This window comes from Molossus molossus, unplaced genomic scaffold (genome assembly GCF_014108415.1).
Source record: "Molossus molossus isolate mMolMol1 unplaced genomic scaffold, mMolMol1.p scaffold_m16_p_4, whole genome shotgun sequence".
Taxonomy (NCBI): Eukaryota; Metazoa; Chordata; class Mammalia; order Chiroptera; family Molossidae; genus Molossus; species Molossus molossus.
Window position 1 is genome coordinate 101,975,055 of NW_023425377.1, and position 13,777 is coordinate 101,988,831.

The 13,777-nt window shown below is 39.6% G+C and overlaps 1 pseudogene; it reads left to right on the forward strand.

Annotated features, from left to right (window-relative positions):
* The first annotated feature begins 12,452 nt into the window (after nt 1–12,452).
* Nucleotides 12,453–13,064, forward strand: LOC118643477 (annotated as a pseudogene).
* The last annotated feature ends 713 nt before the right edge of the window (nt 13,065–13,777 follow it).

The window sequence follows — 13,777 nt, forward strand, 5'->3', positions numbered from 1 at the left end:
AATCCTATCTCTCTCTTTTGTTTAGGTTTAAATAATGGATTCCAAGTGTGTTGGGCAAGGACACGTCCTTGTTATTCTACTACTGCTACCACGCGTAGTGGAAACATTAGTGGTACAGAAATGTACTGTTAATAAAAAGCAAGCATTTTCCATGTGCTATTTGTTTCTCAAAGATACCCAGCCCTAACGACTAGTAAATAATAAAACCCTTGAAAATGGTATTTCAGAAATTAAATCCTAGTTTTGCAAAGACAGATGGCTGCATCTATAGTGATTGCAGGTGAGGGCAAATGCAGTGGTAGAATTTTTCCTGTGTGAGAATTGAAATCAGTGGTACTGTCCCCTACAGTACCATAATTTCCAAATTAGTCAGTGTTCATTAACACACCCTACTGGATTGGAAATGAAGTAGTAAACACACACTTGATTACATTCTCCTGAAAGATCTCTAGATCAGACCCGGACTAACTGATTGTGTAAAGCAACATGACTGTTTAGACAACAACAACAGCGAAAGGATAACATGGGTCTTGACTGGGGACTTAACATGAGTTGATGTGGTCTTGTACGGGTTGCAGTGAGGATCAGTTGCCTCAGGATCGGTCTAGGGTATGAGAATAGTCCAAGAAGACTATCAAACCTGTAGAAAATGTTTGTGGCCCTGGCCAGTTTGGCTCAGCGGTTAGAGCATCCGCCTGCGGTCCGGAGAGACCCGGGTTTGGTTCCCGCTAAGGGCATGTACCTCGGTTGCAGTTTATCCCCCGCCCTGGTTGGTCGTGCGGGTGGCAGCCACTCGATGTGTCCCTTTCACATCGATGTTTCCCTCTCTCTCTCTGTTCCTCTCTCTCCCTCCCACTCTATCTGTGCAAAAAATGGAAAAATGTCCTCGGGTGAGGATTACAAAAAAAAATAAAAACAAACAAACAAACAAACAAAAAACCCAAAACTTTAAAAAAAAGAAAAAAGAAAATGTTTGTGGATCAGGGAGCCCTTCTCTGACACACGCGCCATGGTTCTCCTACACTCCTCCCTCCTTTTTACCTTTGTGGATGCTTCCCACCCACCTGTCCACCTGCCAACCCACCCCCAGTGGATTTGCCACTACCCCTGTAGTAAGAGCAGAAAGTCAGCTGTATGTGTGCATGTGTTTAAAATTCATATCTTCTAAAATGTAAAGCCCTTTGTTAGCAAAATTTTATAGACCAGGAAAATGAAACTATCTAAAATTAAACTAGTCCAGGTTTATGGTTGGTGATTGGCTAGCTTACAGTTTCTCAGTTTGCATTAAAGAGATTTAGGGTGTTCTTTGTTCCTCTTACAGCAAAGCAAAGTTTTAACAGGCTAGTCTTTGGAATGAGAAAAAAAAGTAAATAATTGTTTCCTAGCTCTAGCTTCAGTACTTTCCCCTCATATAATTCTTTTAAAAATCAGTAGCCCAATGGGTGTGGCTCCGTGGATTGAGCATCGTCCCATGGATTCAGAAGTCCTGGGAGGGCACATGCCTGGGTTTCAGGCTTGATCCCCAGTGGGGAGTGTGCAGGAGGCAGCTGATCAATGTTTCTCTCTCACATCAATGTCTCTATCCGTCTTTCCCTTCCTCTCTCTCTAAAAAAATCAATATAAACATATTTAAAAATAAAAATAAGTAAATAACTTGATTGAGATATAATACACATAATGAAATGTAGCCCTTTAAAGCATACAATTCAGTGATATTCAACATAATCTCTACTAACTTCAGAATATTTTCATGATCCTAACAAGAAACTTTGTACCCATTAGTAGTCACTTCTTGTCCCCCACTTCCCCTTGTCCCTGGTAACTACTAATCTATTTTCTGTCTCTAGATTTGCCTATTCTGGACATTTCATATAAATGGAATCATACAATGTGTGGTCTTTTGTGATTGGCTTCTTATATTTAACATAATGCTTTTAAATTTTCTGTTTATGTTGTAGCATGTATCAGTACTTCATTTCTTTTTATTTCTTAATAATACTTCATTGTATGGATATAACACATTTTGTTCATCTAGTCACCAATTCGTGAACATTAGGGTTGTTTCCAGTTTTTGGCTATTATGAATAATGTTATGGATGTTTGTGTACACTTTTTTGTGTGGCCATTGTTTCAATTCTCTTGGGTATATATTTGCAGGTTTATTTATTTATTTATTTATTTATTATTTTATATTTTATATTTTTTTTATTTTTTATTTTTTATCCTCACTTGAGGACATTCTTCCATTTTTTGTTCAGATAGAGCAGGAGGGAGAGAAAGAGAGAAATGTCGATGTGAAAAGGACACATCGAGTGGCTGCCACCCACGCGACCCAACCAGGGCCAGGGACAAACTATAACTGAGGTACATGCCCTTAGCAGGAACCGAACCCTGGTCTCTCCGGACCACAGGCTAATGCTCTAACCGCTGAGCCAAACCGGCCAGGGCTGTTTATTTATTTTTTAATCCTCACCCGAGGATATTTTTCCATTGATTGTTAGATGGGGCAGGGAGGTGGGGATAAAGAGAGAGAGAGAGAGAGAGAGAGAGAGAGAGAAACAGCAATGTACGAGAGACATGTTTATTGGTTGCTCCCTACATGACCCAACCAGGGACTGAACCTGAGACTCTGTGGTCTGTGGGCCAGTGCTCTTACCACTGAGCCAAACTGGCCAGGGCTATATTTATGGTTTTAAATTTTAATGTAATTAAACTATTATTTAAGCAAATTCATATAGACTATTTCACTCTCTAGAAGTGAATCCACATGTGATCATGTTTTCATTTTATAACCATGTAATATCTCAAATTAATTAACTTCAAAATTACTACTTGAAGTGGGACTAAAAAATGGTGGGACTGCCCAGCCAGTGTGGCTCAGTGGTTGAGTGTCATCCTATGCACCGAGAGGTCACTGGTTCAATTCCTGGTCAGGGCACATATCCAGGTTGTGGGCTTGATCCCCACTGGGGGGGTGTGTAGGAGGTGGCCAATCGATGTTCTTTTTCATTGAGGTTTCTATCTCTGTCCCTCTCCCTTCCTCTCTCTCGAAAATCAATAAAGAAAAATATTGGGGAAAAAATGGTGGAACTTTTAAGAAACATTGTTTACTATTAAATTATATATGCAAAAAATAATCTTGTATATCTTAAACAGAATCCAATGAACATTAAAAGACTACTACTCCATGACCAAGTGGGATTTAGTCCAGAAATGCAATTGTAGTGTATAGTTTAAAAAAAGCTATTAAAATAATTCATCATATTAAGTCAAAGGAGAGAAAATGTATGATCATCTTGATTGATGCCAAAAATGCATTTAATAAAATTTAACATCCATTTCCAATGAAAACACTTAATAAAGTAGAATTAGATGAATATTTCCTTAATTCATTAAAGTCCAGAATAAAATAGAGGTGGTGCTAATATATTAAGCCAAGGAGTCAAATAAGAGTTGGAATAGAGGAAGCAAAAGTATCATTTTTGCAGATTATTTAAAACTACATATATAAAATTAATAGTTGGCTTATAGACAGGAAATACCTAGTTATAAAACATACTGACAGACACATCAATTTCAATAGTAACAAAAATGTAAAATATGTAAGAAAACTTAAGCAAGCAATACTATGTGAAAAAAATGATCAACCTTTATTGAGGTCTAACTCCAACTACAATACTTTAATGTTGGAAATATTCATGCATATTAATTTACAGGATAAAGATAGCATTTCAAATACATGGTTTTCAAAAGAGTTCATACTGTAAGGATTTGGGACAACAGGTCAGTCATCTGGAAAAAAAACAAAATAGATCAAGATTTCAACTCTTACATGTAAATACCTTGTAGATGGATAACAGATATGAGTGTGACAGATGAAATGTTGGAAGTACTAGAAGAAAAAGAATAGATAAATATGTTTCCCTTTGGGATATGGCAGGCCTTTTTAAACTATGCCACAATAATTCAGGAACCCAAAAGGATAAGATTTACAAGTTTGACTTTTTAAACTTTTGTGTTGCAAACAACTAACCAAAAAAAAAAAAAAAAAATGAACTCATAACTCACACTGTAAAGAAGGGAGAAAGATGAGAAATTAGAAAAATGTTTTGCAACATGATTCATAATAAATGGCTAAAAATTAAAATATACATACCCACACACATACATGTGGGAAAAACTAATGAAAGATTGCAAAAGAATATAAACAGAAAATTTACAAAAGGAAGAAATTCAAATGATCAATAAGCATAGATGTTTAACCTTAATATAAAACAAAGACTAGCCAAATAAAATATCAATGAAATATCATTTTATGGTCTAATTGACAAGTATTATATATATATATATTTTTTTATCCTCACCCGAAGACATTTTTCCATTTTTTATTCAGGCAGAGCGGGAAGGAGAGAGAGGAAGAGAGAGAGAGAGAAACATCGACGTGAAAGGGACACATCAAGTGGCTGCCACCCGCACGACCCAACCAGGGCTGGGGACAAATTGCAACCGAGGTACATGCCCTTAGCAGAAACCGAACCCAGGTCTCTCTGGACCACAGGCCAACGCTCGGACCACTGAGCCAAACCGGCCAGGGCTAATTGACAAGTATTAAAAAGGTTAATAAAATTCAGAGTTGGAGATATGTCAGGAAATGGATACATTCATGTCCTATTTGTGGGAATGTAAATTAGTACAATATTTCTAGAAGATAGTTTGGCAATATGCATAAAATGATCCCAAACCCCATATATAGGAATTTATCTAAAAGAAATAAATGAATAAATGAGAACAGATGTAATTGAAGGATGCTCATTGTGGCTTTGTTTATAATAGTAGAAATTCAGAAACAGCCTAGATAAGTAAATTGCAGTGCATGGATTCAATAGAATACACTGTAGCTTGCAAAACAAGAAAGTAGCTCTGTATTGAGGGAATGGAAAGATGTCTGGGACAAATAATTGACTGTAAAGTAGCATGTTTCAGAATAGCATGTACAGTAAGATTTGATTTATGTAAAATTGCTTTCGTCTACAAATGTGTACGTGTGCATAGAAAAATGTCTGAAGGATGATTACCACACTGTCAGATGTTTTCTCTGGGGATGGGATTTTAGGTATGTTTTCATTTTCTTCTTTGCACTTTTCTATCACATGAGAATGTTGTTTATGACCCTACATGCCCCTCCTCTCAGCATGGAGATGCATGTGTTAGCTAGCCGTCTGGCACAGAGATGGGAGGAGCAACCATGTCAAGGACATTTCTCCCCTAAAACACCCTCAGTCCTAGAGAAAAATGTAAAAAAGCTCACTGCCTAGAGGAAGTCTAAGGAGGGATTTAGTACACTAGAAACAACAGGATTCGTGTAGAGTCAGATAATTCCATACCCAATAACACAGCCTCAAAAAGTTCACATGGCATCCAAGCATCCCTTTAAAACATTCTACCACCAAAATATTACACTTATACTCAAAAGTTACATTCATTATTCAGAATCTTAAATTTCTTGAATTTGCACATATTCCATGGTAATATATACATATATATATGAAAATAATATCTTACAAGGCCAGGAAAAGCATCATTGTAAAGCACCATTGACTCCCATGAAGGAAACGGAAATATTTGCAGTCAGAGGCCAAAAAATAGTATCAGAAAAGCCAAATATTGCACACCATTGGCAGAAACATATTTCTGGCAAAGAAGCAAGCATTAGTAATTGAACTATCAAATATATTTCGAGAGGGTATTATTTTCCAGAGGGAGTGGAATAGATTTAGAAGTAGATTTCGTTTTCTATTCCCTGACCTGAAAGTTGCTGAACACCAGCAACTATTAGAAAAGATCCCTTTAACATAGAAAGCAATAAATGTATGCTTTATATTTCTTATACATTTTCAAATATACTTATGTAGGAGTTATTTTTTTCATGTAATGATGCCAATGGGCATACTCTAAAGAAACATTTGTCTTAAGCAAGCTTCCTTGGCACTATGTACAGGGGTTGGCAAAAGTAAGTTTACAGTTGTGAGTACCTGAAATATAGAGTTTATTCTTATTACTTATTAATTATTGTATTCTTTTCCATACAAACAACTGTCAACCTATGTTTGTTCACCTCTGTACATTAAGTCAAATTTTATATTCTATAACTCGATTGAAAAATTTTAGACTCTGCTGTTTTTAATTCTATTTCTAGTTGTATCACTGTTACACTGTTTACTTCAGACAAACTTCTTTATTTCTAGAAGATTTGGTCAGCCCAGTTTGGGGGAGGGGGGCGAGGGCATTGCCTTACTCCACAGGGGGGCATAGGGTTAATGAGATATTAATAAACCATTTTTAAGAAGAAGGGGAAGATGCTATGGAGATACTTATTTCATATTGACAACTAAAAGGAAAAATACAGTCCCATAGATGAAAAGCATGTGTAAACTAATATTTTCAATGATTCACATTCATAGACAAATTCTATCTCAGTGTCTTGCCATGACAGGTTAAAAAACAAACAAACCCTTAGCTTAGAAACACTAAAGTTCTCAAGGTCAGGAGCATTTAACATTTTGCCCCTTGGCATGTCACCAGATTGGCTAAATAAAAACTTATAAAAATGAAAGAAAAAAAATGTTCCCAAGGTCAGAGAAGTACTAACAGAAGACAAGCTTACCATATAGTTCCAATGTTGTTCAACCTTATCCATTCATCAATCACTAACTTCTGGATCTAAATTATTTTTGTAGGAATGTGCATAAGCTAATTTAGTATAAAAACCGAAATGCAGATCCAGATATTTTGGAAAAGGAATTGAAAGTAGAAAACCAGTCAGTTTTCTAAATTCCATGTAGCACGATTTGAAGCACAAGGATTATTGTGGGCTGCTCGTTTTGATTACTTGCAAAACCTAAAGTGATTACTTCAGGGTTCTAGTACCAACTGTAGACCCTCATAGAACCCAGGACATTTTACCCAGGCACCAATTAATTCACTATTTATAGCCTAACGCTTAGTTTAATGCAATTTGGAATATCTACAACAAGAACAACTTTCTCTTTAGAACTTTTTTGTTGTTGTTGTTAAATTTTGGCAGATTTGCTAACAAATTCCAAGGAGCAGTATAGCTGGACCAGTGATTCAAAGAGGACCATGTCGGAGAGTCAAGAATCAACCTCTGTCCCCATCGCTCCTCACTCAGGGATGGATGACACTCTCTAGGTTTATGTGAGTGGGAAAGAATTCAGTATTATAATTTTATACCTTGGGGAAACACTACAATTTTGTAATAAAATGATAGAATGTAAAAAATTAGGTGTATAGGTTAAAAAGAATTGAGAAGCACTAACAAATACTGAAAGTTACTGTTAAGAAAGAAGGATTTTAAAAGTCTGATCATTTATCTAAGAGCTTAAGAAAATTTTCTTGGTAAAAGGGGTGACAGAGGGACAGGGAGGATCATGCAGTACCCAGAGTGTTCCAGTTTCCTCCCCCACCCCATATTTGTCTAGTTGATGTGCAAGCTGTGAATTTGGAGGAGTAAATCTGTGACTTGATTAGCTTGATTAAAGGCAGAGTTAAGCTGAAATCTTTGGCATTGTGTTTTTAGCACTGAAACAGGTAAATATGACTCTTGCTAAGTTGCACTTCTAAAAGTTTAAGGTTTTTGATTGGGTCTCAAGGTGATCGGGAAAATAAAGAGGGGAAGACTTGATAGTAAGAAAGAAACAAAACTAAAACCAAAACCAAACCAAACAAATGAAGAGTCCGAGAGCTCTGGAAGTGAGAGAGGGAGAAAGTTAGGAAAAATTTACTTGATTTTTGAATTTGTGAAGAAACTCAAAATCGCTAACAATAAATCATCATTAAATTGAAGGTATAGAAATAAATAAAAATGCTGTTCACTACAATGCATGGGGATTTAACATTTTAAGGTAACAAGTCTATTGCTGCTAGAAACTGGAAATACAAATAGTAATCAAAAGCATATATTATTTGGAGGCAAATAGCATGGCAGGCACACACGCGTTTTCATATTTTGACCATTCTCTACACAATAATGACTCTGAACTGTTAGAGAAATGCACTCTCTGAAGGTCAAACCGGACATTCCACCTGTATCACACGGAGGAAGACATTTTAACACATAAGCAGAACCACTCCTGGAAGGATAATGCTCATATTTTTTGTGTGTTTCTTGTGACCTTTCTTTTCAGGTAGGGTGCTATAGGTGGGTCCCAGTGTGGTACAATTCGGTCACTGTGTAATGAGCTTTGTCTGGGCTGACTTATCTAGGTTAACATAACCAAAGTAATTCTTCATTTTCGATCCCTTCTAAAGCGTTTTGTTTAAAGTCATCAGTGGGTGTGTGAAAGTGCTTAACATATTGAAAACTCTAAATGAGAATAGTTATCCGAAAGACTCAAGTGAATTCAAGCCTGATTTATAAAGTTCTTTTCCAGATCTTCAAGTTTGTATTTTAAAGCTCTCTTGGAATACAGTATGGGCTAATTCCCACCAAACTTCCAAGGAGAGCTTCTTTTGGATTCGTTTTAACAAACAAATAAATATCATTTTAATTTGTTCATCATTCACATGCTAATAAATGCTGCCACAGAATTTGAAGAGTGCTTGAAAGGAATTCTCAAGAAGGGGTAATAGTTTCCTCGGGATTTTCTTTCAGTAATAATTTATTTAGTAAACACTTTCTTTAGAGCAAGGACAAAGGTCATGATCTTGCCATGCTAGAATTTTCCCATCTTCTTAAATACTAGGTTTATTTAGTGAGATAGTCCTGAAATCCTCATCATTACTTTTATAACACAAGAATGGACCCCGGTCGGTTTGGCTCAGCAGTTGGAGCATCAGCCCGTGGACCAAAGAGTCGCAGGTTCAATTCCAGTCAGAGGCACGTACCTGCGTTCCAGTTCATCCCAGGCCCTGGTTGGGGTTGTGCGGGAGGTGACCAATTGATACGTCTCTCTCACATCGATGTTTCTCTTTCTCTCTCCCTCCCTTCCACTCTATCTGATGATAAATGGAAAAATGTCCTCGGGTGAGGATTTAAAAAAAAGAAAAGAATGGTAATTGTATCATGTACATAAATCTTGTGGAAGGCAGTCCAGACGACAATTCCTTGTGGTTTGATTTTAGCAATTTCTAGAATATTCAACAGGAAACAAGATTCTGGAAATGTTTGTGGGTTTGGGGTTGATTTAGCTAATTAACATGTACCTATATCCTTTTCCACATAGGCAGGGTGTTGGGAGATGGTGCAGACAAAGGTAAGGATCCAAAGCATTCTTTGGAAGTGACAGTGAGAACAAACTAGAGCCTACTAAGGTTGGAGGGTGGAGCAGAATCACTCAGCAAAGTCCAAGGTGGAGCAGCTACCCCAGAAACCTGTGAGCATGAGAGTTAATGTCATAAGCCAGTAAACTGTGGGGTGGTTTATATGCAGCATAATGGCAATGACTGACAAATATATTTTATTTTTAACTCAAAGAGCATAAATGGAGGAAACTGAGAAAGACAGAAAGGGGCATAAAAGAGGTGAGTGGGAAAGATCTTGGTCAAGAGCCATGCAAATATTGTATTGGCCAAAGTTCAACTCCGGCTGTGTTGTGTAAGAGGAGTGGGGGCGCCCTGGCCGGTTTGGCTCAGTGGTTAGTGTCGGCCTGTGGACCAGAGAGTCCCGGGTTCATTTCCTGCTAAGGGCATGTACCTCGGTTGCAGTTTGTCCCCGGCCCTGGTTGGTCGTGCGGGTGGCAGCCACTCGATGTGTCCCTTTCACATTGATGTTTCTTTCCCTCTCTTCCCTGTTCTCTCCTTCCCACTCTATCTGAATTAAAATTAAAAAAAAAAAAAAAAGAGGAGTGGGGGGAGGGGGGTCTTCTAGATCCTCACATCCTCATTGTATAGAAAAAGATACTGGATCTCAGGGAGATGGAGTTACAAGCTGACACCATGGCACAAGCAGGTTGCTATATCTCTCCCCATCCATCATCTCTGCCATGGAAATCCTACCCATCCTTCAAGGTTCAATTAAAAAACCACCTCCTTGGTTACCCTTTCCTTGCTTTTTCTAACTAAAAGTAGTTTCTTTCATCTCTAAATTTTTAGAGATTCCTGAACTCTGTCTGAATTGAAAAGAACAACAGTATTATGTTATTTTTGTTTCCTTTGTCCTGGCTTATATAGGAGAGCAAAACTTTCCCTTCCTCCCTTCAAGGTTCTTTGGCTGATCTAATACATAAATTAACATAGATAGATTAACAGAAGAAAAATGAATTTAATTTTGTATGTATAAGAGCCCATAAAACTATGAGACTCAAAGAAGTGACCAAAGCAGGAAGGCCTTTATGCTTTTTAGACAAAGAAACAATACATTTATGAAGACTTGACAAACAAAGAGGTTTGGGCTTGGGGTAATAAATTATCGGGGAAGTAACAGGTTGTATACAGCCTTCTCTGCCGAAGTTCCCTGTGTCTGGTGATAAGGATGCCTCTCTCCTCCTGCTTTCAGAGGGACAAAGAAGGGTCAGAATGTTTCCTGCGTCAGCTGTTTCTCACGTAGCTTTAGTTCAAATTAATCAACATACCAAAGCGGCATATTTGAGGATGACATATTCTGCTCCCCTTCACTTGCTATCCTTTCCCTGTCCTGGGCTTGGGCTGCTTCTCAGCAAAGACCTGCTCGAGCTTGGGGAGAGAGAGACTCACCCTGAAGAGCACAGCTGCCGTGTGTGCAGGCTGGGAAGGGTGTTCTGCAACAGTGTTCTCTCGCTGGAAAGAAAAGAACAGGAAAACAATGAAGTGTGCCCTGGCGTCGTCCCTTCTTCCTTCTTTTCAATGAATGACCTTCATGAATCTACTTGTTTTATTTCTCTCTGTTCCTTGAATGCAAGCACTAGATTATTTATTTAAGGTTATTTAAGATTATCTCAGAGCATACTCCATGCTATGATTCAAAAAAATGAAAGAAAGAAATTCTGGGACCTGTGGTAGGCCAGAAGCCAGGTGAGTTAGGCTTTTCTCTTTTTCCTCTTTGAGTGACAGTGGAATAGTAACAGATGCAACTGTAACCTGTTCGTGTGATGTTGCTAGGTGTCACAGAGCCACAGTAGTCAGATGTGTAATTAAGTAATCAATAAATTAAAAGCAAGAAGAATGGATTTAAAACTTTTGCAATTATTATTATGCTGAAAGAGAACTCATTATGAAATTAAGTGTTAAAAAAGATAGTTTAGCCCTGGCCGGTTTGGCTCAGCAGTTGGAGCGTCGGCCTGCAGTCCGGAGAGACCTGGGTTCGGTTCCCGCTAAAGGCATGTACTTCGGTTGCAGTTTGTCCCCGGCCCTGGTTGGTCGTGTGGGTGGCAGCCACTCGATGTGTCCCTTCACATCGATGTTTCTCTCTCTCTCCCTTCCTCTCTCTCCCTCCCACTCTATCTGTACAAAAAATGGAAAAATATCCTCGGGTGAGGATAAAAAAAAAAAAAAAGATAGTTTATACCTAAAGGAGGAATTAATAGCTCGGAGAAAGAGGTATTTTCTACTTGTTAGTGAGCCCTTGTGAATTCAGAAACTCTGAGGAATGAGTCACTGCAAAGATCCCAACAGATCGCCCAGCCGGTGTGGCTCAGTGGTTGAGCGTCAACCCATGCACCAAGAGGTCACCAGTTTGATTCCCGGTCAGGACACATGCCCAGGTTGTGGGCCTGATCCCCAGTGTGGGGCGTGCAGGAGGTGGCCATTTGATGTTCTCTCTCATCGATGTTTCTCTCTCTCTCTCTCCCTCTCCTTTCCTCTCCCTCTGAGATCAATAAAGAAAAAAAAAGATCCCAACAGATAACATATTGTTAATCTGCCTTTTCTTCTCCTGGGAAATCAGATGTAAGAGACTTGAAGTAAAATATCAAGTCTACCACTCGTCAAATATCTGGAGAAACTTGTGGTAGAAACAGTGAGAGACCCAAACAAAATAAAACAAATAAGTGGACCTAATTGCAAGAAATAGGGAGAGTGTGTTTTAGTTGCTACAACATCCCGGAGCGCAAAGGCAATGGTCAAGTGACGAACCCCCTGAAGGTAGCTGCGTTTCATTTACTCTGTGCATTCCCTGCAGCGCTCAGCAGCACACAGCGGTGCTCACTGTTTGCTGCATTAAGAACGTTGAGACTTGGTCTAGAGAAGGCAAGCCTGTGCCTATGTTCTCGCTCCTATTAAGCATTTCTGAATCTCTGCCAATCTTTTCTGTTCTTTGCACTTCACGGAATCAGCGACAGGAAAGCAGATGCCCCCAATTTTCTGTACTATCTGTTCTAAGCCGGTTCTCACAGCAATTTCGGTTCCCTTTTTTTTCTTTTTTCTGGTGAGTGAAAAAGTGATGACTTTTCTGGTAAGTGATGTATGTTTTCACGGCCTCTAAAGATGACAAATCAAAAGGCCACCAGGGGGAGGTCGCCATGGTGCGGTTCAAGCACAGGTACCTGCTCTGCGAAGTGGTGTCTGCCGACCCCTGCTGCCGCCTGAGTCTGGATGACCGAGTGCTTGGCGGCCTTGTATGGGACACAATTGCCCGCATGCACGGAACTTTCGGCGCCCGCCTGCTCCCTCGGCTTCGCGGTACGATACCTCAATGCCTATACTGGAATAGTGCTACTTCGATGCCGAAAGGAATTCTACCAGCTAGTGTGGTCAGCTCTTCCCTTCATCACGTACTTGGAGAACAAAGGACACCGGTACCCGTGTTTTCTAAACACCTTGCATGTGGGAGGTACAATTAGAACATGTCAGAAGTTCCTGATTCAGAACAACAGGAGACAGCTATTGATCTTGTTGCAGAACTGCACTGATGAGGGAGAGCGGGAAGCTATCCAGGAGTCTGTCACAAGCTGTTTACTAGAGGAGGAGCCAGGTGAGGAGGATCTTTCAGATGGTGGTGATGAGGAGGCTGCTGAAGCAATGGAGTGAACCTCAGCATACTGCACTGTGCCCAAGCCTCCGGGCTCACTTGTTGGAACAGAGCATTCTAGAAGGCACCAGGATCTTCTACATTTCTAGGATCTGCTTTCTCCATGATAAAATGGATGTCACTCAAAGGCACTGACACATTTGATCTATCTGTGACTTTTGCTTCAACATGCCCTCTCATCTCAGGCTGGAACACCTTCATCCCCCAGCCCCCGAGTTCCTAACCCAGGACTTCTCTGAACACTTCCTGTTAAGAATGACAGGTTAGCTTGGCCAGTGTGGCTCAGTGGACTGAGCATCGTCCCATGGACTGAGAGGTCCTGGTTCAATTCCCAGTTGGGGCACATGCCTGGGTTGCAGACTCAATTCTCCAGTGAGGGGTATGAGGGAGACAGCCGATCAATGTTTCTCTCTCCATCAATGTTCCTATCTCTCTCTTCCTTCCTCTCTCTAAAAAAATCAACAAAAAACATTTAAAATAAAACAATGACAGGTTAAAGCTAAGCCCAGCTCATGCTCATAGTAGCTGATACTTTATCCTATTTAATAAGTATGGCTAGCCCGGCCAGTGTGGCTCACTGGTTGAGCGTTGTCCCATGCACCAAGAGGTCGCCGGTTCGATTCCCTGTCAGGGTACATGCCCAGGTTATGGGCCAAATCCCCAGCGGGGGGGCAGGGGGGGTATGCAGGAGGCAGCCAATCGATGTTCTCTCTTAGATATCCCCCCCACTTCCTCTCTCTCTAAACTCAATAAATAATTTTAAAAAAGGCCACCAGGGCCTTTTCATGCCAAGAGACTATTCTGGGCGTACCTGAG